Genomic DNA, 25612 nt, shown 5'->3' with positions numbered 1-25612 from the left:
AGCTCTGTGTCAAAAGTTACGTTTTCTGGCTGAATTGAGCCCTACTGCCAATTCTGAGATGCACTTTGGTCTAACTCCCCAGGGAAAGCTCTTCCTTGAAACTTGAATGTGTTTTTGTGCTTTTCAGACCGTGAGGAGCATGAATATGTGTTTCTTCTCCAAATCTGAGCTCTGTGTCAGAAGTTACGTTTTCTGGCTGAATTGAACCCTACTGCAAATTGTGAGATGCACTTTGGTCTAACTCCCCAGGGAAAGATCGTACTTTAAAATTGAAGGCGTTTTTGTGCTTTTCAGACCGTGAGGAGCATGAATATGTGTTTCTTCTGCAAATCTGAGCTCTGTGTCAGAAGTTACGTTTTCTGGCTGAATTGAGCCCTACTGCCAATTTTGAGATGCACTTTGGTCTAACTCCCCAGGGAAAGCTCTTACTTGAAACTTGAAGGCGTTTTTGTGCTTTTCAGACCGTGAGGAGCATGAATATGTGTTTCTTCTGCAAATCTGAGCTCTTTGTCAAAAGTGACGTTTTCTGGCGGAATTGAGCCCTACTGCCAATTCTGAGATGCACATTGGTCTAACTCCCCAGGGAAAGCTCTTACTTGAAAATTGAAGGTGTTTTTGTGCTTTTCAGACCGTGAGGAGCATGAATATGTGTTTCTTCTCCAAATCTGAGCTCTGTGTCAGAAGTTACGTTTTCTGGCTGAATTGAGCCCTACTGCCAATTCTGAGATGCACTTTGGTCTAACTCCCCAGGGAAAGCTCGTAGTTGAAAAATGAAGGCGTTTTTGTGCTTTTCAGTCTGTGAGGAGCATGAATATGTTTTTCTTCTGTAAATCTGAGCTCTGTGTCAAAAGTTACGTTTTCTGGCTGAATTGAGCCCTACTGCAAATTCTGAGATGCACTTTGGGCTAACTCCTCACGGAAAGCTCTTCCTTGGAACTTGAAGACCTTTTCGTGCTTTTCAGACCGTGAGGAGCATGAATATGTGTTTCTTCTCCAAATCTGAGCTCTGTGTCAGAAGTTACGTTTTCTGGCTGAATTGAACCCTACTGCAAATTGTGAGATGCACTTTGGTCTAACTCCCCAGGGAAAGATCGTACTTTAAAATTGAAGGCGTTTTTGTGCTTTTCAGACCGTGAGGAGCATGAATATGTGTTTCTTCTGCAAATCTGAGCTCTGTGTCAGAAGTTACGTTTTCTGGCTGAATTGAGCCCTACTGCCAATTTTGAGATGCACTTTGGTCTAACTCCCCAGGGAAAGCTCTTACTTGAAACTTGAAGGCGTTTTTGTGCTTTTCAGACCGTGAGGAGCATGAATATGTGTTTCTTCTGCAAATCTGAGCTCTTTGTCAAAAGTGACGTTTTCTGGCGGAATTGAGCCCTACTTCCAATTCTGAGATGCACATTGGTCTAACTCCCCAGGGAAAGCTCTTACTTGAAAATTGAAGGTGTTTTTGTGCTTTTCAGACCGTGAGGAGCATGAATATGTGTTTCTTCTGCAAATCTGAGCTCTGTGTCAGAAGTTACGTTTTCTGGCTGAATTGAGCCCTACTGCCAATTCTGAGATGCACTTTGGTCTAACTCCCCAGGGAAAGCTCGTAGTTGAAAAATGAAGGCGTTTTTGAGCTTTTCAGACCGTGAGGAGCATGAATATGTGTTTCTTCTACAAATCTGAGCTCTGTTCCAGAAGTTACGTTTTCCGGCTTACTTGAGCCCTACTGACAATTGTGAGATGCACATTGGTCTAACTCCCCAGGGAAACCTATTACTTGAAAATTGAAGGCGTTTTTGTGCTTTTCAGTCTGTGAGGAGCATGAATATGTTTTTCTTCTGTAAATCTGAGCTCTGTGTCAAAAGTTACGTTTTCTGGCTGAATTGAGCCCTACTGCAAATTCTGAGATGCACTTTGGGCTAACTCCTCACGGAAAGCTCTTCCTTGGAACTTGAAGACCTTTTTGTGCTTTTCAGACCGTGAGGAGCATGAATATGTGTTTCTTCTCCAAATCTGAGCTCTGTGTCAGAAGTTACGTTTTCTGGCTGAATTGAGCCCTACTGCCAATTCTGAGATACACATTGGTCTAACTCCCCAGGGAAAGCTCTTACTTGAAAATTGAAGGCGTTTTTGTGCTTTTCAGTCTGTGAGGAGCATGAATATGTTTTTCTTCTGTAAATCTGAGCTCTGTGTCAAAAGTTACGTTTTCTGGCTGAATTGAGCCCTACTGCCAATTCTGAGATGCACTTTGGTCTAACTCCCCAGGGAAAGCTCTTCCTTGAAACTTGAATGTGTTTTTGTGCTTTTCAGACCGTGAGGAGCATGAATATGTGTTTCTTCTCCAAATCTGAGCTCTGTGTCAGAAGTTACGTTTTCTGGCTGAATTGAACCCTACTGCAAATTGTGAGATGCACTTTGGTCTAACTCCCCAGGGAAAGATCGTACTTTAAAATTGAAGGCGTTTTTGTGCTTTTCAGACCGTGAGGAGCATGAATATGTGTTTCTTCTGCAAATCTGAGCTCTGTGTCAGAAGTTACGTTTTCTGGCTGAATTGAGCCCTACTGCCAATTTTGAGATGCACTTTGGTCTAACTCCCCAGGGAAAGCTCTTACTTGAAACTTGAAGGCGTTTTTGAGCTTTTCAGACCGTGAGGAGCATGAATATGTGTTTCTTCTGCAAATCTGAGCTCTTTGTCAAAAGTGACGTTTTCTGGCGGAATTGAGCCCTACTGCCAATTCTGAGATGCACATTGGTCTAACTCCCCAGGGAAAGCTCTTACTTGAAAATTGAAGGTGTTTTTGTGCTTTTCAGACCGTGAGGAGCATGAATATGTGTTTCTTCTCCAAATCTGAGCTCTGTGTCAGAAGTTACGTTTTCTGGCTGAATTGAGCCCTACTGCCAATTCTGAGATGCACTTTGGTCTAACTCCCCAGGGAAAGCTCGTAGTTGAAAAATGAAGGCGTTTTTGTGCTTTTCAGTCTGTGAGGAGCATGAATATGTTTTTCTTCTGTAAATCTGAGCTCTGTGTCAAAAGTTACGTTTTCTGGCTGAATTGAGCCCTACTGCAAATTCTGAGATGCACTTTGGGCTAACTCCTCACGGAAAGCTCTTCCTTGGAACTTGAAGACCTTTTCGTGCTTTTCAGACCGTGAGGAGCATGAATATGTGTTTCTTCTCCAAATCTGAGCTCTGTGTCAGAAGTTACGTTTTCTGGCTGAATTGAACCCTACTGCAAATTGTGAGATGCACTTTGGTCTAACTCCCCAGGGAAAGATCGTACTTTAAAATTGAAGGCGTTTTTGTGCTTTTCAGACCGTGAGGAGCATGAATATGTGTTTCTTCTGCAAATCTGAGCTCTGTGTCAGAAGTTACGTTTTCTGGCTGAATTGAGCCCTACTCCCAATTCTGAGATGCACTTTGGTCTAACTCCCCAGGGAAAGCTCTTACTTGAAACTTGAAGGCGTTTTTGTGCTTTTCAGACCGTGAGGAGCATGAATATGTGTTTCTTCTCCAAATCTGAGCTCTTTGTCAAAAGTTACGTTTTCTGGCTGAATTGAGCCCTACTTCCAATTCTGAGATGCACTGTGGTCTAACTCCCCAGGGAAAGCTCGTAGTTGAAAAATGAAGGCGTTTTTGTGCTTTTCAGACCGTGAGGAGCATGAATATGTGTTTCTTCTGCAAATCTGAGCTCTGTTTCAGAAGTTACGTTTTCTGGCTTAATTGAGCCCTACTTCCAATTCTGAGATGCACATTGGTCTAACTCCCCAGGGAAAGCTCTTACTTGAAAATTGAAGGCGTTTTTGTGCTTTTCAGTCTGTGAGGAGCATGAATATGTTTTTCTTCTGCAAATCTGAGCTCTGTGTCAAAAGTCACGTTTTCTGGCTGAATTGAGCCCTACTGCAAATTCTGAGATGCACTTTGTCTAACTCCTCACGGAAAGCTCTTCCTTGAAACTTGAAGGCGTTTTTGTGCTTTTCAGACCGTGAGGAGCATGAATATGTGTTTCTTCTGCAAATCTGAGCTCTGTGTCAAAAGTTACGTTTTCTGGCTGAATTGAGCCCTACTGCCAATTCTGAGATGCACTTTGGTCTAACTCCCCAGGGAAAGCTCCAACTTGAAAATTGAAGGCGTTTTTGTGCTTTTCAGACCGTGAGGAGCATGAATATGTGTTTCTTCTGCAAATCTGAGTTCTGTGTCAAAAGTTACGTTTTCTGGCTGAATTGAGCCCTACTGCCAATTCTGAAATGCACTTTGGTCTAACTCCCCAGGGAAAGCTCTTACTTGAAACTTGAAGGCGTTTTTGTGCTTTTCAGACCGTGAGGAGCATGAATATGTGTTTCTTCTCCAAATCTGAGCTCTGTGTCAAAAGTTACGTTTTCTGGCTGAATTGAGCCCTACTGCCAATTCTGAGATGCACTTTGGTCTAACTCCCCAGGGAAAGCTCGTAGTTGAAAAATGAAGGCGTTTTTGAGCTTTTCAGACCGTGAGGAGCATGAATATGTGTTTCTTCTACAAATCTGAGCTCTGTTTCAGAACTTACGTTTTCTGGCTTAATTGAGCCCTACTGCCAATTCTGAGATACACATTGGTCTAACTCCCCAGGGAAAGCTCTTACTTGAAAATTGAAGGCGTTTTTGTGCTTTTCAGTCTGTGAGGAGCATGAATATGTTTTTCTTCTGTAAATCTGAGCTCTTTGTCAAAAGTTACGTTTTCTGGCTGAATTGAGCCCTACTTCCAATTCTGAGATGCACTTTGGTCTAACTCCCCAGGGAAAGCTCGTAGTTGAAAAATGAAGGCGTTTTTGTGCTTTTCAGACCGTGAGGAGCATGAATATGTGTTTCTTCTGCAAATCTGAGCTCTGTTTCAGAAGTTACGTTTTCTGGCTTAATTGAGCCCTACTTCCAATTCTGAGATGCACATTGGTCTAACTCCCCAGGGAAAGCTATTACTTGAAAAATGAAGGCGTTTTTGTGCTTTTCAGTCTATGAGGAGCATGAATATGTTTTTCTTCTGCAAATCTGAGCTCTGTGTCAAAAGTTACGTTTTCTGGCTGAATTGAGCCCTACTGCAAATTCTGAGATGCACTTTGTCTAACTCCTCACGGAAAGCTCTTCCTTGAAACTTGAAGACCTTTTTGTGCTTTTCAGACCGTGAGGAGCATGAATATGTGTTTCTTCTGCAAATCTGAGCTCTGTGTCAAAAGTTACGTTTTCTGGCTGAATTGAGCCCTACTGCCAATTCTGATATGCACTTTGGTCTAACTCCCCAGGGAAAGCTCGTAGTTGAAAAATGAAGGCGTTTTTGAGCTTTTCAGACCGTGAGGAGCATGAATATGTGTTTCTTCTACAAATCTGAGCTCTGTTTCAGAAGTTACGTTTTCTGGCTTAATTGAGCCCTACTGCCAATTCTGAGATGCACATTGGTCTAACTCCCCAGGGAAAGCTATTACTTGAAAATTGAAGGCGTTTTTGTGCTTTTCAGTCTGTGAGGAGCATGAATATGTTTTTCTTCTGCAAATCTGAGCTCTGTGTCAAAAGTTACGTTTTCTGGCTGAATTGAGCCCTACTGCAAATTCTGAGATGGACTTTGTCTAACTCCCCAGGGAAAGATCGTACTTTAAAATTGAAGGCGTTTTTGTGCTTTTCAGACCGTGAGGAGCATGAATATGTGTTTCTTCTGCAAATCTGAGCTCTGTGTCAGAAGTTTCGTTTTCTGGCTGAATTGAGCCCTACTGCCAATTTTGAGATACACTTTGGTCTAACTCCCCAGGGAAAGCTCTTACTTGAAATTTGAAGGCGTTTTTGTGCTTTTCAGACCGTGAGGAGCATGAATATGTGTTTCTTCTTCAAATCTGAGCTCTGTGTCAGAAGTTACGTTTTCTGGCTGAATTGAGCCCTACTGCCAATTCTGAGATGCACTTTGGTCTAACTCCCCAGGGAAAGCTCTTACTTGAAACTTGAAGGCGTTTTTGTGCTTTTCAGATCGTGAGGAGCATGAATATGTGTTTCTTCTGCAAATCTGAGCTCTGTGTCAAAAGTTACGTTTTTTGGCTGAATTGAGCCCTACTGCCAATTCTGAGATGCACTTTTGTCTAACTCCCCAGGGAAAGCTCCTACTTGAAAATTGAAGGCGTTTTTGTGCTTTTCAGACCGTGAGGAGCATGAATATGTGTTTCTTCTGCAAATCTGAGCTCTGTGTCAAAAGTTACGTTTTCTGGCTGAATTGAGCCCTACTTCCAATTCTGAGATGCACATTGGTCTAACTCCCCAGGGAAACCTATTACTTGAAACTTGAAGGCGTTTTTGTGCTTTTCAGACCGTGAGGAGCATGAATATGTGTTTCTTCTGCAAATCTGAGCTCTTTGTCAAAAGTGACGTTTTCTGGCGGAATTGAGCCCTACTGCCAATTCTGAGATGCACATTGGTCTAACTCCCCAGGGAAAGCTCTTACTTGAAAATTGAAGACCTCTTTGTGCTTTTCAGACCGTGAGGAGCATGAATATGTGTTTCTTCTCCAAATCTGAGCTCTGTGTCAGAAGTTACGTTTTCTGGCTGAATTGAACCCTACTGCAAATTGTGAGATGCACTTTGGTCTAACTCCCCAGGGAAAGATCGTACTTTAAAATTGAAGGCGTTTTTGTGCTTTTCAGACCGTGAGGAGCATGAATATGTGTTTCTTCTGCAAATCTGAGCTCTGTGTCAGAAGTGACGTTTTCTGGCTGAATTGAGCCCTACTTCCAATTCTGAGATGCACTTTGGTCTAACTCCCCAGGGAAAGCTCGTAGTTGAAAAATGAAGGCGTTTTTGTGCTTTTCAGACCGTGAGGAGCATGAATATGTGTTTCTTCTGCAAATCTGAGCTCTTTGTCAAAAGTGACGTTTTCTGGCGGAATTGAGCCCTACTTCCAATTCTGAGATGCACTTTGGTCTAACTCCCCAGGGAAAGCTCGTAGTTGAAAAATGAAGGCGTTTTTGTGCTTTTCAGACCGTGAGGAGCATGAATATGTTTTTCTTCTGCAAATCTGAGCTCTGTTTCAGAAGTTACGTTTTCTGGCTGAATTGAGCCCTACTTCCAATTCTGAGATGCACATTGGTCTAACTCCCCAGGGAAAGCTATTACTTGAAAATTGAAGGCGTTTTTGTGCTTTTCAGTCTGTGAGGAGCATGAATATGTTTTTCTTCTGCAAATCTGAGCTCTGTGTCAAAAGTTACGTTTTCTGGCTGAATTGAGCCCTACTGCAAATTCTGAGATGCACTTTGTCTAACTCCTCACGGAAAGCTCTTCCTTGAAACTTGAAGGCGTTTTTGTGCTTTTCAGACCGTGAGGAGCATGAATATGTTATTCTTCTGCAAATCTGAGCTCTGTGTCAAAAGTTACGTTTTCTGGCTGAATTGAGCCCTACTGCCAATTCTGAGATGCACTTTGGTCTAACTCCCCAGGGAAAGCTCCAACTTGAAAATTGAAGGCGTTTTTGTGCTTTTCAGACCGTGAGGAGCATGAATATGTTTTTCTTCTGTAAATCTGAGCTCTGTGTCAAAAGTTACGTTTTCTGGCTGAATTGAGCCCTACTGCAAATTCTGAGATGCACTTTGGGCTAACTCCTCACGGAAAGCTCTTCCTTGAAACTTGAAGACCTCTTTGTGCTTTTCAGACCGTGAGGAGCATGAATATGTGTTTCTTCTCCAAATCTGAGCTCTGTGTCAGAAGTTACGTTTTCTGGCTGAATTGAACCGTACTGCAAATTGTGAGATGCACTTTGGTCTAACTCCCCAGGGAAAGATCGTACTTTAAAATTGAAGGCGTTTTTGTGCTTTTCAGACCGTGAGGAGCATGAATATGTGTTTCTTCTGCAAATCTGAGCTCTGTGTCAGAAGTTACGTTTTCTGGCTGAATTGAGCCCTACTGCCAATTTTGAGATACACTTTGGTCTAACTCCCCAGGGAAAGCTCTTACTTGAAACTTGAAGGCGTTTTTGTGCTTTTCAGACCGTGAGGAGCATGAATATGTGTTTCTTCTGCAAATCTGAGCTCTTTGTCAAAAGTGACGTTTTCTGGCGGAATTGAGCCCTACTTCCAATTCTGAGATGCACATTGGTCTAACTCCCCAGGGAAAGCTCTTACTTGAAAATTGAAGGTGTTTTTGTGCTTTTCAGACCGTGAGGAGCATGAATATGTGTTTCTTCTCCAAATCTGAGCTCTGTGTCAGAAGTTACGTTTTCTGGCTGAATTGAGCCCTACTGCCAATTCTGAGATGCACTTTGGTCTAACTCCCCAGGGAAAGCTCGTAGTTGAAAAATGAAGGCGTTTTTGAGCTTTTCAGACCGTGAGGAGCATGAATATGTGTTTCTTCTACAAATCTGAGCTCTGTTCCAGAAGTTACGTTTTCCGGCTTAATTGAGCCCTACTGCCAATTCTGAGATGCACATTGGTCTAACTCCCCAGGGAAAGCTCTTACTTGAAAATTGAAGGCGTTTTTGTGCTTTTCAGTCTGTGAGGAGCATGAATATGTTTTTCTTCTGTAAATCTGAGCTCTGTGTCAAAAGTTACGTTTTCTGGCTGAATTGAGCCCTACTGCAAATTCTGAGATGCACTTTGGGCTAACTCCTCACGGAAAGCTCTTCCTTGAAACTTGAAGACCTCTTTGTGCTTTTCAGACCGTGAGGAGCATGAATATGTGTTTCTTCTCCAAATCTGAGCTCTGTGTCAGAAGTTACGTTTTCTGGCTGAATTGAACCCTACTGCAAATTGTGAGATGCACTTTGGTCTAACTCCCCAGGGAAAGATCGTACTTTAAAATTGAAGGCGTTTTTGTGCTTTTCAGACCGTGAGGAGCATGAATATGTGTTTCTTCTGCAAATCTGAGCTCTGTGTCAGAAGTTACGTTTTCTGGCTGAATTGAGCCCTACTGCCAATTTTGAGATGCACTTTGGTCTAACGCCCCAGGGAAAGCTCTTACTTGAAACTTGAAGGCGTTTTTGTGCTTTTCAGACCGTGAGGAGCATGAATATGTGTTTCTTCTGCAAATCTGAGCTCTGTGTCAGAAGTTACGTTTTCTGGCTGAATTGAGCCCTACTGCCAATTTTGAGATGCACTTTGGTCTAACGCCCCAGGGAAAGCTCTTACTTGAAACTTGAAGGCGTTTTTGTGCTTTTCAGACCGTGAGGAGCATGAATATGTGTTTCTTCTGCAAATCTGAGCTCTTTGTCAAAAGTGACGTTTTCTGGCGGAATTGAGCCCTACTGCCAATTCTGAGATGCACATTGGTCTAACTCCCCAGGGAAAGCTCTTCCTTGAAACTTGAAGACCTCTTTGTGCTTTTCAGACCGTGAGGAGCATGAATATGTGTTTCTTCTGCAAATCTGACCTCTGTGTCAGAAGTTACGTTTTCTGGCTGAATTGAGCCCTACTGCCAATTCTGAGATGCACTTTGGTCTAACTCCCCAGGGAAAGCTCGTAGTTGAAAAATGAAGGCGTTTTTGAGCTTTTCAGACCGTGAGGAGCATGAATATGTTTTTCTTCTGTAAATCTGAGCTCTGTGTCAAAAGTTACGTTTTCTGGCTGAATTGAGCCCTACTGCCAATTCTGAGATGCACTTTGGGCTAACTCCTCACGGAAAGCTCTTCCTTGGAACTTGAAGACCTTTTTGTGCTTTTCAGACCGTGAGGAGCATGAATATGTGTTTCTTCTGCAAATCTGAGCTCTTTGTCAAAAGTGACGTTTTCTGGCTGAATTGAGCCCTACTGCCAATTCTGAGATGCACTTTGGTCTAACTCCCCAGGGAAAGCTCGTAGTTGAAAAATTAAGGCGTTTTTTAGCTTTTCAGACCGTGAGGAGCATGAATATGTGTTTCTTCTACAAATCTGAGCTCTGTTTCAGAACTTACGTTTTCTGGCTTAATTGAGCCCTACTGCCAATTCTGAGATACACATTGGTCTAACTCCCCAGGGAAAGCTCTTACTTGAAAATTGAAGGCGTTTTTGTGCTTTTCAGTCTGTGAGGAGCATGAATATGTTTTTCTTCTGTAAATCTGAGCTCTGTGTCAAAAGTTACGTTTTCTGGCTGAATTGAGCCCTACTGCAAATTCTGAGATGCACTTTGGGCTAACTCCTCACGGAAAGCTCTTCCTTGAAACTTGAAGACCTCTTTGTGCTTTTCAGACCGTGAGGAGCATGAATATGTGTTTCTTCTCCAAATCTGAGCTCTGTGTCAGAAGTTACGTTTTCTGGCTGAATTGAACCGTACTGCAAATTGTGAGATGCACTTTGGTCTAACTCCCCAGGGAAAGATCGTACTTTAAAATTGAAGGCGTTTTTGTGCTTTTCAGACCGTGAGGAGCATGAATATGTGTTTCTTCTGCAAATCTGAGCTCTGTGTCAGAAGTTACGTTTTCTGGCTGAATTGAGCCCTACTTCCAATTCTGAGATGCACTTTGGTCTAACTCCCCAGGGAAAGCTCGTAGTTGAAAAATGAAGGCGTTTTTGTGCTTTTCAGACCGTGAGGAGCATGAATATGTGTTTCTTCTGCAAATCTGAGCTCTTTGTCAAAAGTGACGTTTTCTGGCGGAATTGAGCCCTACTTCCAATTCTGAGATGCACTTTGGTCTAACTCCCCAGGGAAAGCTCGTAGTTGAAAAATGAAGGCGTTTTTGTGCTTTTCAGACCGTGAGGAGCATGAATATGTTTTTCTTCTGCAAATCTGATCTCTGTTTCAGAAGTTACGTTTTCTGGCTGAATTGAGCCCTACTTCCAATTCTGAGATGCACATTGGTCTAACTCCCCAGGGAAAGCTATTACTTGAAAATTGAAGGCGTTTTTGTGCTTTTCAGTCTGTGAGGAGCATGAATATGTTTTTCTTCTGCAAATCTGAGCTCTGTGTCAAAAGTTACGTTTTCTGGCTGAATTGAGCCCTACTGCAAATTCTGAGATGCACTTTGTCTAACTCCTCACGGAAAGCTCTTCCTTGAAACTTGAAGGCGTTTTTGTGCTTTTCAGACCGTGAGGAGCATGAATATGTTATTCTTCTGCAAATCTGAGCTCTGTGTCAAAAGTTACGTTTTCTGGCTGAATTGAGCCCTACTGCCAATTCTGAGATGCACTTTGGTCTAACTCCCCAGGGAAAGCTCCAACTTGAAAATTGAAGGCGTTTTTGTGCTTTTCAGACCGTGAGGAGCATGAATATGTGTTTCTTCTGCAAATCTCAGCTCTGTGTCAAAAGTTACGTTTTCTGGCTGAATTGAGCCCTACTGCCAATTCTGAGATGCACTTTGGTCTAACTCCCCAGGGAAAGCTCTTACTTGAAACTTGAAGGCGTTTTTGTGCTTTTCAGACCGTGAGGAGCATGAATATGTGTTTCTTCTCCAAATCTGAGCTCTGTGTCAAAAGTTACGTTTTCTGGCTGAATTGAGCCCTACTGCCAATTCTGAGATGCACTTTGGTCTAACTCCCCAGGGAAAGCTCGTAGTTGAAAAATGAAGGCGTTTTTGAGCTTTTCAGACCGTGAGGAGCATGAATATGTGTTTCTTCTACAAATCTGAGCTCTGTTTCAGAACTTACGTTTTCTGGCTTAATTGAGCCCTACTGCCAATTCTGAGATACACATTGGTCTAACTCCCCAGGGAAAGCTCTTACTTGAAAATTGAAGGCGTTTTTGTGCTTTTCAGTCTGTGAGGAGCATGAATATGTTTTTCTTCTGTAAATCTGAGCTCTGTGTCAAAAGTTACGTTTTCTGGCTGAATTGAGCCCTACTGCAAATTCTGAGATGCACTTTGGGCTAACTCCTCACGGAAAGCTCTTCCTTGAAAATTGAAGGTGTTTTTGTGCTTTTCAGACCGTGAGGAGCATGAATATGTGTTTCTTCTGCAAATCTGAGCTCTGTGTCAGAAGTTACGTTTTCTGGCTGAATTGAGCCCTACTGCCAATTCTGAGATGCACTTTGGTCTAACTCCCCAGGGAAAGCTCGTAGTTGAAAAATGAAGGCGTTTTTGAGCTTTTCAGACCTATACTAGCATGAATATGTGTTTCTTCTACAAATCTGAGCTCTGTTCCAGAAGTTACGTTTTCCGGCTTAATTGAGCCCTACTGCCAATTCTGAGATGCACATTGGTCTAACTCCCCAGGGAAAGCTCTTACTTGAAAATTGAAGGCGTTTTTGTGCTTTTCAGTCTGTGAGGAGCATGAATATGTTTTTCTTCTGTAAATCTGAGCTCTGTGTCAAAAGTTACGTTTTCTGGCTGAATTGAGCCCTACTGCAAATTCTGAGATGCACTTTGGGCTAACTCCTCACGGAAAGCTCTTCCTTGAAACTTGAAGACCTCTTTGTGCTTTTCAGACCGTGAGGAGCATGAATATGTGTTTCTTCTCCAAATCTGAGCTCTGTGTCAGAAGTTACGTTTTCTGGCTGAATTGAACCCTACTGCAAATTGTGAGATGCACTTTGGTCTAACTCCCCAGGGAAAGATCGTACTTTAAAATTGAAGGCGTTTTTGTGCTTTTCAGACCGTGAGGAGCATGAATATGTGTTTCTTCTGCAAATCTGAGCTCTTTGTCAAAAGTGACGTTTTCTGGCGGAATTGTGCCCTACTGCCAATTCTGAGATGCACATTGGTCTAACTCCCCAGGGAAAGCTCTTCCTTGAAACTTGAAGACCTCTTTGTGCTTTTCAGACCGTGAGGAGCATGAATATGTGTTTCTTCTGCAAATCTGAGCTCTGTGTCAGAAGTTACGTTTTCTGGCTGAATTGAGCCCTACTGCCAATTCTGAGATGCACTTTGGTCTAACTCCCCAGGGAAAGCTCGTAGTTGAAAAATGAAGGCGTTTTTGAGCTTTTCAGACCGTGAGGAGCATGAATATGTTTTTCTTCTGTAAATCTGAGCTCTGTGTCAAAAGTTACGTTTTCTGGCTGAATTGAGCCCTACTGCAAATTCTGAGATGCACTTTGGGCTAACTCCTCACGGAAAGCTCTTCCTTGGAACTTGAAGACCTTTTTGTGCTTTTCAGACCGTGAGGAGCATGAATATGTGTTTCTTCTGCAAATCTGAGCTCTTTGTCAAAAGTGACGTTTTCTGGCTGAATTGAGCCCTACTGCCAATTCTGAGATGCACTTTGGTCTAACTCCCCAGGGAAAGCTCGTAGTTGAAAAATGAAGGCGTTTTTGAGCTTTTCAGACCGTGAGGAGCATGAATATGTGTTTCTTCTACAAATCTGAGCTCTGTTTCAGAACTTACGTTTTCTGGCTTAATTGAGCCCTACTGCCAATTCTGAGATACACATTGGTCTAACTCCCCAGGGAAAGCTCTTACTTGAAAATTGAAGGCGTTTTTGTGCTTTTCAGTCTGTGAGGAGCATGAATATGTTTTTCTTCTGTAAATCTGAGCTCTGTGTCAAAAGTTACGTTTTCTGGCTGAATTGAGCCCTACTGCAAATTCTGAGATGCACTTTGGGCTAACTCCTCACGGAAAGCTCTTCCTTGAAACTTGAAGACCTCTTTGTGCTTTTCAGACCGTGAGGAGCATGAATATGTGTTTCTTCTCCAAATCTGAGCTCTGTGTCAGAAGTTACGTTTTCTGGCTGAATTGAACCGTACTGCAAATTGTGAGATGCACTTTGGTCTAACTCCCCAGGGAAAGATCGTACTTTAAAATTGAAGGCGTTTTTGTGCTTTTCAGACCGTGAGGAGCATGAATATGTGTTTCTTCTGCAAATCTGAGCTCTGTGTCAGAAGTTACGTTTTCTGGCTGAATTGAGCCCTACTGCCAATTTTGAGATGCACTTTGGTCTAACTCCCGAGGGAAAGCTCTTACTTGAAACTTGAAGGCGTTTTTGTGCTTTTCAGACCGTGAGGAGCATGAATATGTGTTTCTTCTGCAAATCTGAGCTCTTTGTCAAAAGTGACGTTTTCTGGCGGAATTGAGCCCTACTTCCAATTCTGAGATGCACATTGGTCTAACTCCCCAGGGAAAGCTCTTACTTGAAAATTGAAGGTGTTTTTGTGCTTTTCAGACCGTGAGGAGCATGAATATGTGTTTCTTCTGCAAATCTGAGCTCTGTGTCAGAAGTTACGTTTTCTGGCTGAATTGAGCCCTACTGCCAATTCTGAGATGCACTTTGGTCTAACTCCCCAGGGAAAGCTCGTAGTTGAAAAATGAAGGCGTTTTTGAGCTTTTCAGACCTATACTAGCATGAATATGTGTTTCTTCTACAAATCTGAGCTCTGTTCCAGAAGTTACGTTTTCCGGCTTAATTGAGCCCTACTGCCAATTCTGAGATGCACATTGGTCTAACTCCCCAGGGAAAGCTCTTACTTGAAAATTGAAGGCGTTTTTGTGCTTTTCAGTCTGTGAGGAGCATGAATATGTTTTTCTTCTGTAAATCTGAGCTCTTTGTCAAAAGTTACGTTTTCTGGCTGAATTGAGCCCTACTGCAAATTCTGAGATGCACTTTGGGCTAACTCCTCACGGAAAGCTCTTCCTTGGAACTTGAAGACCTTTTTGTGCTTTTCAGACCGTGAGGAGCATGAATATGTGTTTCTTCTCCAAATCTGAGCTCTGTGTCAGAAGTTACGTTTTCTGGCTGAATTGAGCCCTACTGCCAATTCTGAGATGCACTTTGGTCTAACTCCCCAGGGAAAGCTCCAACTTGAAAATTGAAGGCGTTTTTGTGCTTTTCAGACCGTGAGGAGCATGAATATGTGTTTCTTCTGCAAATCTGAGCTCTTTGTCAAAAGTGACGTTTTCTGGCGGAATTGAGCCCTACTGCCAATTCTGAGATGCACATTGGTCTAACTCCCCAGGGAAAGCTCTTACTTGAAAATTGAAGACCTCTTTGTGCTTTTCAGACCGTGAGGAGCATGAATATGTGTTTCTTCTCCAAATCTGAGCTCTGTGTCAGAAGTTACGTTTTCTGGCTGAATTGAACCCTACTGCAAATTGTGAGATGCACTTTGGTCTAACTCCCCAGGGAAAGATCGAACTTTAAAATTGAAGGCGTTTTTGTGCTTTTCAGACCGTGAGGAGCATGAATATGTGTTTCTTCTGCAAATCTGAGCTCTGTGTCAGAAGTGACGTTTTCTGGCTGAATTGAGCCCTACTTCCAATTCTGAGATGCACTTTGGTCTAACTCCCCAGGGAAAGCTCGTAGTTGAAAAATGAAGGCGTTTTTGTGCTTTTCAGACCGTGAGGAGCATGAATATGTGTTTCTTCTGCAAATCTGAGCTCTTTGTCAAAAGTGACGTTTTCTGGCGGAATTGAGCCCTACTTCCAATTCTGAGATGCACTTTGGTCTAACTCCCCAGGGAAAGCTCGTAGTTGAAAAATGAAGGCGTTTTTGTGCTTTTCAGACCGTGAGGAGCATGAATATGTTTTTCTTCTGCAAATCTGAGCTCTGTTTCAGAAGTTACGTTTTCTGGCTGAATTGAGCCCTACTTCCAATTCTGAGATGCACATTGGTCTAACTCCCCAGGGAAAGCTATTACTTGAAAATTGAAGGCGTTTTTGTGCTTTTCAGTCTGTGAGGAGCATGAATATGTTTTTCTTCTGCAAATCTGAGCTCTGTGTCAAAAGTTACGTTTTCTGGCTGAATTGAGCCCTACTGCAAATTCTGAGATGCACTTTGTCTAACTCCTCACGGAAAGCTCTTCCTTGAAACTTGAAGGCGTTTTTGTGCTTTTCAGACCGTGAGGAGCATGAATATGTGTTTCTTCTGCAAATCTGAGCTCTGTGTCAAAAGTTACGTTTTCTGGCTGAATTGAGCCCTACTGCCAATTCTGAGATGCACTTTGGTCTAACTCCCCAGGGAAAGCTCCAACTTGAACATTGAAGGCGTTTTTGTGCTTTTCAGACCGTGAGGAGCATGAATATGTGTTTCTTCTGTAAATCTGAGCTCTGTGTCAAAAGTTACGTTTTCTGGCTGAATTGAGCCCTACTGCCAATTCTGAGATGCACTTTGGTCTAACTCCCCAGGGAAAGCTCTTACTTGAAACTTGAAGGCGTTTTTGTGCTTTTCAGACCGTGAGGAGCATGAATATGTGTTTCTTCTCCAAATCTGAGCTCTGTGTCAGAAGTTACGTTTTCTGGCTGAATTGAACCCTACTGCAAATTGTGAGATGCACTTTGGTCTAATTCCCCAGGGAAAGATCGTACTTTAAAATTGAAGGCGTTTTTGTGCTTTTCAGACCGTGAGGAGCATGAATATGTGTTTCTTCTGCAAATCTGAGCTCTGTGTCAGAAGTTACGTTTTCTGGCTGAATTGAGCCCTACTGCCAATTTTGAGATACACTTTGGTCTAACTCCCCAGGGAAAGCTCTTACTTGAAATTTGAAGGCGTTTTTGTGCTTTTCAGACCGTGAGGAGCATGAATATGTGTTTCTTCTGCAAATCTGAGCTCTTTGTCAAAAGTGACGTTTTCTGGCGGAATTGAGCCCTACTTCCAATTCTGAGATGCACATTGGTCTAACTCCCCAGGGAAAGCTCTTACTTGAAAATTGAAGGTGTTTTTGTGCTTTTCAGACCGTGAGGAGCATGAATATGTGTTTCTTCTCCAAATCTGAGCTCTGTGTCAGAAGTTACGTTTTCTGGCTGAATTGAGCCCTACTGCCAATTCTGAGATGCACTTTGGTCTAACTCCCCAGGGAAAGCTCGTAGTTGAAAAATGAAGGCGTTTTTGAGCTTTTCAGACCGTGAGGAGCATGAATATGTGTTTCTTCTACAAATCTGAGCTCTGTTCCAGAAGTTACGTTTTCCGGCTTAATTGAGCCCTACTGCCAATTCTGAGATGCACATTGGTCTAACTCCCCAGGGAAAGCTCTTACTTGAAAATTGAAGGCGTTTTTGTGCTTTTCAGTCTGTGAGGAGCATGAATATGTTTTTCTTCTGTAAATCTGAGCTCTGTGTCAAAAGTTACGTTTTCTGGCTGAATTGAGCCCTACTGCAAATTCTGAGATGCACTTTGGGCTAACTCCTCACGGAAAGCTCTTCCTTGAAACTTGAAGACCTCTTTGTGCTTTTCAGACCGTGAGGAGCATGAATATGTGTTTCTTCTCCAAATCTGAGCTCTGTGTCAGAAGTTACGTTTTCTGGCTGAATTGAACCCTACTCCAAATTTTGAGATGCACTTTGGTCTAACTCCCCAGGGAAAGATCGTACTTTAAAATTGAAGGCGTTTTTGTGCTTTTCAGACCGTGAGGAGCATGAATATGTGTTTCTTCTGCAAATCTGAGCTCTGTGTCAGAAGTTACGTTTTCTGGCTGAATTGAGCCCTACTGCCAATTTTGAGATGCACTTTGGTCTAACTCCCCAGGGAAAGCTCTTACTTGAAACTTGAAGGCGTTTTTGTGCTTTTCAGACCGTGAGGAGCATGAATATGTGTTTCTTCTGCAAATCTGAGCTCTTTGTCAAAAGTGACGTTTTCTGGCGGAATTGAGCCCTACTGCCAATTCTGAGATGCACATTGGTCTAACTCCCCAGGGAAAGCTCTTCCTTGAAACTTGAAGACCTCTTTGTGCTTTTCAGACCGTGAGGAGCATGAATATGTGTTTCTTCTGCAAATCTGAGCTCTGTGTCAGAAGTTACGTTTTCTAGCTGAATTGAGCCCTACTGCCAATTCTGAGATGCACTTTGGTCTAACTCCCCAGGGAAAGCTCGTAGTTGAAAAATGAAGGCGTTTTTGAGCTTTTCAGACCGTGAGGAGCATGAATATGTGTTTCTTCTACAAATCTGAGCTCTGTTCCAGAAGTTACGTTTTCCGACTTAATTGAGCCCTACTGCCAATTCTGAGATGCACATTGGTCTAACTCCCCAGGGAAAGCTCTTACTTGAAAATTGAAGGCGTTTTTGTGCTTTTCAGTCTGTGAGGAGCATGAATATGTTTTTCTTCTGTAAATCTGAGCTCTGTGTCAAAAGTTACGTTTTCTGGCTGAATTGAGCCCTACTGCAAATTCTGAGATGCACTTTGGGCTAACTGCTCACGGAAAGCTCTTCCTTGGAACTTGAAGACCTTTTTGTGCTTTTCAGACCGTGAGGAGCATGAATATGTGTTTCTTCTGCAAATCTGAGCTCTTTGTCAAAAGTTACGTTTTCTGGCTGAATTGAGCCCTACTGCCAATTCTGAGATGCACTTTGGTCTAACTCCCCAGGGAAAGCTCGTAGTTGAAAAATGAAGGCGTTTTTGAGCTTTTCAGACCGTGAGGAGCATGAATATGTGTTTCTTCTACAAATCTGAGCTCTGTTTCAGAACTTACGTTTTCTGGCTTAATTGAGCCCTACTGCCAATTCTGAGATACACATTGGTCTAACTCCCCAGGGAAAGCTCTTACTTGAAAATTGAAGGCGTTTTTGTGCTTTTCAGTCTGTGAGGAGCATGAATATGTTTTTCTTCTGTAAATCTGAGCTCTGTGTCAAAAGTTACGTTTTCTGGCTGAATTGAGCCCTACTGCAAATTCTGAGATGCACTTTGGGCTAACTCCTCACGGAAAGCTCTTCCTTGAAACTTGAAGACCTCTTTGTGCTTTTCAGACCGTGAGGAGCATGAATATGTGTTTCTTCTCCAAATCTGAGCTCTGTGTCAGAAGTTACGTTTTCTGGCTGAATTGAACCCTACTGCAAATTGTGAGATGCACTTTGGTCTAACTCCCCAGGGAAAGATCGTACTTTAAAATTGAAGGCGTTTTTGTGCTTTTCAGACCGTGAGGAGCATGAATATGTGTTTCTTCTGCAAATCTGAGCTCTGTGTCAGAAGTTACGTTTTCTGGCTGAATTGAGCCCTACTGCCAATTTTGAGATGCACTTTGGTCTAACTCCCCAGGGAAAGCTCTTACTTGAAACTTGAAGGCGTTTTTGTGCTTTTCAGACCGTGAGGAGCATGAATATGTGTTTCTTCTGCAAATCTGAGCTCTTTGTCAAAAGTGACGTTTTCTGGCGGAATTGAGCCCTACTTCCAATTCTGAGATGCACATTGGTCTAACTCCCCAGGGAAAGCTCTTACTTGAAAATTGAAGGTGTTTTTGTGCTTTTCAGACCGTGAGGAGCATGAATATGTTTTTCTTCTGTAAATCTGAGCTCTGTGTCAAAAGTTACGTTTTCTGGCTGAATTGAGCCCTACTGCAAATTCTGAGATGCACTTTGGGCTAACTCCTCACGGAAAGCTCTTCCTTGGAACTTGAAGACCTTTTTGTGCTTTTCAGACCGTGAGGAGCATGAATATGTGTTTCTTCTCCAAATCTGAGCTCTGTGTCAGAAGTTACGTTTTCTGGCTGAATTGAGCCCTACTGCCAATTCTGAGATGCACTTTGGTCTAACTCCCCAGGGAAAGCTCCAACTTGAAAATTGAAGGCGTTTTTGTGCTTTTCAGACCGTGAGGAGCATGAATATGTGTTTCTTCTGCAAATCTGAGCTCTGTGTCAAAAGTTACATTTTCTGGCTGAATTGAGCCCTACTGCCAATTCTGAGATGCACTTTGGTCTAACTCCCCAGGGAAAGCTCTTACTTGAAACTTGAAGGCGTTTTTGTGCTTTTCAGACCGTGATGAGCATGAATATGTGTTTCTTCTCCAAATCTGAGCTCTGTGTCAAAAGTTACGTTTTCTGGCTGAATTGAGCCCTACTGCCAATTCTGAGATGCACTTTGGTCTAACTCCCCAGGGAAAGCTCGTAGTTGAAAAATGAAGGCGTTTTTGAGCTTTTCAGACCGTGAGGAGCATGAATATGTGTTTCTTCTACAAATCTGAGCTCTGTTTCAGAACTTACGTTTTCTGGCTTAATTGAGCCCTACTGCCAATTCTGAGATACACATTGGTCTAACTCCCCAGGGAAAGCTCTTACTTGAAAATTGAAGGCGTTTTTGTGCTTTTCAGTCTGTGAGGAGCATGAATATGTTTTTCTTCTGTAAATCTGAGCTCTGTGTCAAAAGTTACGTTTTCTGGCTGAATTGAGCCCTACTGCAAATTCTGAGATGCACTTTGGGCTAACTCCTCACGGAAAGCTCTTCCTTGAAACTTGAAGACCTCTTTGTGCTTTTCAGACCGTGAGGAGCATGAATATGTGTTTCTTCTCCAAATCTGAGCTCTGTGTCAGAAGTTACGTTTTCTGGCTGAATTGAACCCTACTGCAAATTGTGAGATGCACTTTGGTCTAACTCCCCAGGGAAAGATCGTACTTTAAAATTGAAGGCGTTTTTGTGCTTTTCAGACCGTGAGGAGCATGAATATGTGTTTCTTCTGCAAATCTGAGCTCTGTGTCAGAAGTTACGTTTTCTGGCTGAATTGAGCCCTACTGCCAATTTTGAGATGCACTTTGGTCTAACTCCCCAGGGAAAGCTCTTACTTGAAACTTGAAGGCGTTTTTGTGCTTTTCAGACCGTGAGGAGCATGAATATGTGTTTCTTCTACAAATCTGAGCTCTGTTTCAGAACTTACGTTTTCTGGCTTAATTGAGCCCTACTGCCAATTCTGAGATACACATTGGTCTAACTCCCCAGGGAAAGCTCTTACTTGAAAATTGAAGGCGTTTTTGTGCTTTTCAGTCTGTGAGGAGCATGAATATGTTTTTCTTCTGTAAATCTGAGCTCTGTGTCAAAAGTTACGTTTTCTGGCTGAATTGAGCCCTACTGCAAATTCTGAGATGCACTTTGGGCTAACTCCTCACGGAAAGCTCTTCCTTGAAACTTGAAGACCTCTTTGTGCTTTTCAGACCGTGAGGAGCATGAAAATGTGTTTCTTCTCCAAATCTGAGCTCTGTGTCAGAAGTTACGTTTTCTGGCTGAATTGAACCGTACTGCAAATTGTGAGATGCACTTTGGTCTAACTCCCCAGGGAAAGATCGTACTTTAAAATTGAAGGCGTTTTTGTGCTTTTCAGACCGTGAGGAGCATGAATATGTGTTTCTTCTGCAAATCTGAGCTCTGTGTCAGAAGTTACGTTTTCTGGCTGAATTGAGCCCTACTGCCAATTTTGAGATGCACTTTGGTCTAACTCCCCAGGGAAAGCTCTTACTTGAAACTTGACGGCGTTTTTGTGCTTTTCAGACCGTGAGGAGCATGAATATGTGTTTCTTCTGCAAATCTGAGCTCTTTGTCAAAAGTGACGTTTTCTGGCGGAATTGAGCCCTACTTCCAATTCTGAGATGCACATTGGTCTAACTCCCCAGGGAAAGCTCTTACTTGAAAATTGAAGGTGTTTTTGTGCTTTTCAGACCGTGAGGAGCATGAATATGTGTTTCTTCTGCAAATCTGAGCTCTGTGTCAGAAGTTACGTTTTCTGGCTGAATTGAGCCCTACTGCCAATTCTGAGATGCACTTTGGTCTAACTCCCCAGGGAAAGCTCGTAGTTGAAAAATGAAGGCGTTTTTGAGCTTTTCAGACCGTGAGGAGCATGAATATGTGTTTCTTCTACAAATCTGAGCTCTGTTCCAGAAGTTACGTTTTCCGGCTTAATTGAGCCCTACTGCCAATTCTGAGATGCACATTGGTCTAACTCCCCAGGGAAAGCTCTTACTTGAAAATTGAAGGCGTTTTTGTGCTTTTCAGTCTGTGAGGAGCATGAATATGTTTTTCTTCTGTAAATCTGAGCTCTGTGTCAAAAGTTACGTTTTCTGGCTGAATTGAGCCCTACTGCAAATTCTGAGATGCACTTTGGGCTAACTCCTCACGGAAAGCTCTTCCTTGGAACTTGAAGACCTTTTTGTGCTTTTCAGACCGTGAGGAGCATGAATATGTGTTTCTTCTCCAAATCTGAGCTCTGTGTCAGAAGTTACGTTTTCTGGCTGAATTGAGCCCTACTGCCAATTCTGAGATGCACTTTGGTCTAACTCCCCAGGGAAAGCTCCAACTTGAAAATTGAAGGCGTTTTTGTGCTTTTCAGACCGTGAGGAGCATGAATATGTGTTTCTTCTGCAAATCTGAGCTCTTTGTCAAAAGTGACGTTTTCTGGCGGAATTGAGCCCTACTGCCAATTCTGAGATGCACATTGGTCTAACTCCCCAGGGAAAGCTCTTACTTGAAAATTGAAGACCTCTTTGTGCTTTTCAGACCGTGAGGAGCATGAATATGTGTTTCTTCTCCAAATCTGAGCTCTGTGTCAGAAGTTACGTTTTCTGGTTGAATTGAACCCTACTGCAAATTGTGAGATGCACTTTGGTCTAACTCCCCAGGGAAAGATCGTACTTTAAAATTGAAGGCGTTTTTGTGCTTTTCAGACCGTGAGGAGCATGAATATGTGTTTCTTCTGCAAATCTGAGCTCTGTGTCAGAAGTGACGTTTTCTGGCTGAATTGAGCCCTACTTCCAATTCTGAGATGCACTTTGGTCTAACTCCCCAGGGAAAGCTCGTAGTTGAAAAATGAAGGCGTTTTTGTGCTTTTCAGACCGTGAGGAGCATGAATATGTGTTTCTTCTGCAAATCTGAGCTCTGTGTCAGAAGTTACGTTTTCTGGCTGAATTGAGCCCTACTGCCAATTTTGAGATGCACTTTGGTCTAACTCCCCAGGGAAAGCTCTTACTTGAAACTTGAAGGCGTTTTTGTGCTTTTCAGACCGTGAGGAGCATGAATATGTGTTTCTTCTACAAATCTGAGCTCTGTTTCAGAACTTACGTTTTCTGGCTTAATTGAGCCCTACTGCCAATTCTGAGATACACATTGGTCTAACTCCCCAGGGAAAGCTCTTACTTGAAAATTGAAGGCGTTTTTGTGCTTTTCAGTCTGTGAGGAGCATGAATATGTTTTTCTTCTGTAAATCTGAGCTCTGTGTCAAAAGTTACGTTTTCTGGCTGAATTGAGCCCTACTGCAAATTCTGAGATGCACTTTGGGCTAACTCCTCACGGAAAGCTCTTCCTTGAAACTTGAAGACCTCTTTGTGCTTTTCAGACCGTGAGGAGCATGAATATGTGTTTCTTCTCCAAATCTGAGCTCTGTGTCAGAAGTTACGTTTTCTGGCTGAATTGAACCGTACTGCAAATTGTGAGATGCACTTTGGTCTAACTCCCCAGGGAAAGATCGTACTTTAAAATTGAAGGCGTTTTTGTGCTTTTCAGACCGTGAGGAGCATGAATATGTGTTTCTTCTGCAAATCTGAGCTCTGTGTCAGAAGTTACGTTTTCTGGCTGAATTGAGCCCTACTGCCAATTTTGAGATGCACTTTGGTCTAACTCCCCAGGGAAAGCTCTTACTTGAAACTTGACGGCGTTTTTGTGCTTTTCAGACCGTGAGGAGCATGAATATGTGTTTCTTCTGCAAATCTGAGCTCTTTGTCAAAAGTGACGTTTTCTGGCGGAATTGAGCCCTACTTCCAATTCTGAGATGCACATTGGTCTAACTCCCCAGGGAAAGCTCTTACTTGAAAATTGAAGGTGTTTTTGTGCTTTTCAGACCGTGAGGAGCATGAATATGTGTTTCTTCTGCAAATCTGAGCTCTGTGTCAGAAGTTACATTTTCTGGCTGAATTGAGCCCTACTGCCAATTCTGAGATGCACTTTGGTCTAACTCCCCAGGGAAAGCTCGTAGTTGAAAAATGAAGGCGTTTTTGAGCTTTTCAGACCTATACTAGCATGAATATGTGTTTCTTCTACAAATCTGAGCTCTGTTCCAGAAGTTACGTTTTCCGGCTTAATTGAGCCCTACTGCCAATTCTGAGATGCACATTGGTCTAACTCCCCAGGGAAAGCTCTTACTTGAAAATTGAAGGCGTTTTTGTGCTTTTCAGTCTGTGAGGAGCATGAATATGTTTTTCTTCTGTAAATCTGAGCTCTGTGTCAAAAGTTACGTTTTCTGGCTGAATTGAGCCCTACTGCAAATTCTGAGATGCACTTTGGGCTAACTCCTCACGGAAAGCTCTTCCTTGGAACTTGAAGACCTTTTTGTGCTTTTCAGACCGTGAGGAGCATGAATATGTATTTCTTCTCCAAATCTGAGCTCTGTGTCAGAAGTTACGTTTTCTGGCTGAATTGAGCCCTACTGCCAATTCTGAGATGCACTTTGGTCTAACTCCCCAGGGAAAGCTCCAACTTGAAAATTGAAGGCGTTTTTGTGCTTTTCAGACCGTGAGGAGCATGAATATGTGTTTCTTCTGCAAATCTGAGCTCTTTGTCAAAAGTGACGTTTTCTGGCGGAATTGAGCCCTACTGCCAATTCTGAGATGCACATTGGTCTAACTCCCCAGGGAAAGCTCTTACTTGAAAATTGAAGACCTCTTTGTGCTTTTCAGACCGTGAGGAGCATGAATATGTGTTTCTTCTCCAAATCTGAGCTCTGTGTCAGAAGTTACGTTTTCTGGCTGAATTGAACCCTACTGCAAATTGTGAGATGCACTTTGGTCTAACTCCCCAGGGAAAGATCGTACTTTAAAATTGAAGGCGTTTTTGTGCTTTTCAGACCGTGAGGAGCATGAATATGTGTTTCTTCTGCAAATCTGAGCTCTGTGTCAGAAGTGACGTTTTCTGGCTGAATTGAGCCCTACTTCCAATTCTGAGATGCACTTTGGTCTAACTCCCCAGGGAAAGCTCGTAGTTGAAAAATGAAGGCGTTTTTGTGCTTTTCAGACCGTGAGGAGCATGAATATGTGTTTCTTCTGCAAATCTGAGCTCTTTGTCAAAAGTGACGTTTTCTGGCGGAATTGAGCCCTACTTCCAATTCTGAGATGCACTTTGGTCTAACTCCCCAGGGAAAGCTCGTAGTTGAAAAATGAAGGCGTTTTTGTGCTTTTCAGACCGTGAGGAGCATGAATATGTTTTTCTTCTGCAAATCTGAGCTCTGTTTCAGAAGTTACGTTTTCTGGCTGAATTGAGCCCTACTTCCAATTCTGAGATGCACATTGGTCTAACTCCCCAGGGAAAGCTATTACTTGAAAATTGAAGGCGTTTTTGTGCTTTTCAGTCTGTGAGGAGCATGAATATGTTTTTCTTCTGCAAATCTGAGCTCTGTGTCAAAAGTTACGTTTTCTGGCTGAATTGAGCCCTACTGCAAATTCTGAGATGCACTTTGTCTAACTCCTCACGGAAAGCTCTTCCTTGAAACTTGAAGGCGTTTTTGTGCTTTTCAGACCGTGAGGAGCATGAATATGTGTTTCTTCTGCAAATCTGAGCTCTGTGTCAAAAGTTACGTTTTCTGGCTGAATTGAGCCCTACTGCCAATTCTGAGATGCACTTTGGTCTAACTCCCCAGGGAAAGCTCCAACTTGAAAATTGAAGGCGTTTTTGTGCTTTTCAGACCGTGAGGAGCATGAATATGTGTTTCTTCTGCAAATCTGAGCTCTGTGTCAAAAGTTACGTTTTCTGGCTGAATTGAGCCCTACTGCCAATTCTGAGATGCACTTTGGTCTAACTCCCCAGGGAAAGCTCTTACTTGAAACTTGAAGGCGTTTTTGTGCTTTTCAGACCGTGAGGAGCATGAATATGTGTTTCTTCTCCAAATCTGAGCTCTGTGTCAAAAGTTACGTTTTCTGGCTGAATTGAGCCCTACTGCCAATTCTGAGATACACTTTGGTCTAACTCCCCAGGGAAAGCTCGTAGTTGAAAAATGAAGGCGTTTTTGTGCTTTTCAGACCGTGAGGAGCATGAATATGTGTTTCTTCTACAAATCTGAGCTCTGTTTCAGAACTTACGTTTTCTGGCTTAATTGAGCCCTACTGCCAATTCTGAGATACACATTG

This window comes from Pantherophis guttatus, chromosome 2 (genome assembly GCF_059756535.1).
Source record: "Pantherophis guttatus breed Tessera chromosome 2, ASM5975653v1, whole genome shotgun sequence".
Taxonomy (NCBI): domain Eukaryota; kingdom Metazoa; phylum Chordata; class Lepidosauria; order Squamata; family Colubridae; genus Pantherophis; species Pantherophis guttatus.
The sequence above is the reverse complement of the archived record's forward strand: the minus strand, read 5'-3'. Positions refer to the sequence as shown.